Raw genomic sequence first — 2,283 nt, 5'->3', positions numbered from 1 at the left:
ACTACAAAATTCAAGTCATTATCACATATACATGCAAAAATTGATCAAAACAACAAGAATGATTTCAAGGACCATTTATTCGGCTCCCATATGGTCATGGCCGAATAAAATGGATGGAAATGGCCATTAAATCATGAAGAGTTTTCTTCTCAAGACTTGGAACTTATCCATTCATTGTAGTCCTCTCAAAAACAACCTTAAATCCATAAGAATCAAGATTGTATTTTGAGTTTCAACTAAAACCTTAACATGCAACTTTAAAACTTAAACTTTCTACTCAAAACTCTTTGGAATATATGTGATCATGGTATGGTAAGTAACATTTACTTGTGTAGAAGGTGGAAACTTGGTGGAGGAATGAAGAAAATGGGGAGGGGGTTGGTTTCGGCTAAAAAAACCGAGAGAAGGAGGGGGTGGGCCGAGAGTGAGAGAGTGAGGAGGGTGGGAGGAGAAAGTGTGATGGTGAGTGGAGTGGATGATTACATCAATTGCTTGCTTTATGGTTTTTGATTTGGCAAATGTGAGTGGGAATGAGAATTGACAAGACTATCCCTCCACTTTTACTTGGTTTATTTTGCATGCAAGGGCAAAGAAGGAATTTGGCTAGAAAATTAAGAGTTAGTGGGGTTGGAATTGTCTCTTTAGCCCTTTGAATTGAATAGGGAAGGATTTGCATGCAAGGACAACCATGTAATTTGATAATTATGACAACTAACATTTATAAAGATTTATTTTTATAAAATAAAATACAAGTTCAAAAATTATAAAATTTATATCATAAAATAACTTGGATTTTTAGAGACTTTATAAAATCATTTTCAAAATTTGTGAACAAAATTCCTTTTAAAAGAAAATTTTTCCAAAGCTTAGAATATTCCTTATAAATCAAAAATAAAGAAATTAAATAAACTCTTGCTTTGAAAAATCATATACTACACAAAGCAAATTTATAACGCAGAAATTTTCACTCACTCTAGCGTACAATCATTGAATATATTTTCATTTGACTTAGATATTATACCAAATCCACAAATAATATTACATAAAATGTCGGTCGTAACAACTCTAGCGAGGGTGTATGCATACGCGTTCGCGTACTCGTAAGAGAACACTGGATAAAGCTGAGGAAGAACTTGTGGTAGTTCGTAGGGAAGTTGTTGGAGAAGAAAAGAAGGTAGAAGAAGAAGAGAAAGTCGAAGAACCAGTTGTAGTAGTGATGGGAGATCAAGCAGAAAATTCGAAGGCTTTGATGGACTATTCTCAGCCCAAGATTAATGACATTCAGTCGAGCATCGTCAGACCAGCCATCAGGGCTAACACTTTTGAGATCAAGGCAAGCTCGATTCAGATGATACATAACTCAGTTCAGTTTGGGGGTTCTCCTACTGAAGACCCCAACATGCACATGAGGGATTTCATCGAGATCTACGACACTTTCAAGTTCAATGATGTGACTGAAGATGCTATCAAGCTGCCACTCTTCCCATTCTCTCTAAGGGACAAGGCTAAGTGCTGGTTACATTTTCTACCACCGGGGTCTATCACTAAATGGGAAGATCTTGCCCAAAAGTTTCTCACTAAATTCTTCCCCATGGCGAAGACTGCTGCAATCAGGAATGCTCTTACCCAGTTTGCTCAACAAATAGGAGAATCTCTGTGTGAGGCTTGGGATCGATATAAGGAGATGCTAAGGAAGTGCCCGCACCATGGCATGCCTGATTTGATGATTATTAATTGCTTCTACAATGGATTGGGTGCTACTTCTAGACCCATGCTTGATGCAACATCAGGAGGAGCCTTGTGGGCTAAAAGCTACGATGAAGCTTATGAATTGATTGAAGTGATGGCTGCTAATGAGTACCAGAATCCTTCCCAGAGACTGACTCAGGGGAAAGTCACAGGAATTCTGGAGTTGGACGCAGCAACTGCTATCGCTGCCCAACTTAAGGCTTTGACAATGAAGGTGGACACTTTGGTTAATTATGGAGTAAATCAAATCGCTAGTGTCTGTGAGCTTTGTGCTGGGGACCATGAGACTAATCAGTGTGCTATTTCTTGTGAATCAGCTCAGTTTGTGAGCAATTTTCAGCGTTCGCAGCAACCAGTGCTAGCCACTTATCATCCTAACAACCGCAATCATCCTAATTTCAGTGGAGCAATGCTCAGAATGCGGTTCAACAGCCTTATCAGCAATATCCAGCTAAGCAGTACAACCCCCCAGGTTTTCAGCAACCGCAATATGCACCAAGACAACAAGTCCAACTGCAACAAGCCAATAAAAAA

The 2,283-nt window shown here is 38.9% G+C and overlaps 1 non-coding gene across 1 annotated transcript; it reads right to left on the bottom strand.

Annotated features, from left to right (window-relative positions):
* Positions 1-1,606: 1,606 nt before the first annotated feature.
* Positions 1,607-1,713, bottom strand: LOC141723210 (small nucleolar RNA R71). Its single transcript, XR_012576197.1, has one exon. It is a non-coding gene; the product is annotated as a small nucleolar RNA R71 (small nucleolar RNA).
* Positions 1,714-2,283: the final 570 nt, after the last annotated feature.

The sequence above is a fragment of the Apium graveolens genome, chromosome 4, assembly GCF_009905375.1.
Source record: "Apium graveolens cultivar Ventura chromosome 4, ASM990537v1, whole genome shotgun sequence".
Classification (NCBI taxonomy): Eukaryota; Viridiplantae; Streptophyta; class Magnoliopsida; order Apiales; family Apiaceae; genus Apium; species Apium graveolens.
Note: the sequence above shows the minus strand (reverse complement) of the source record. Positions and strands in the feature narration are given on the sequence as shown.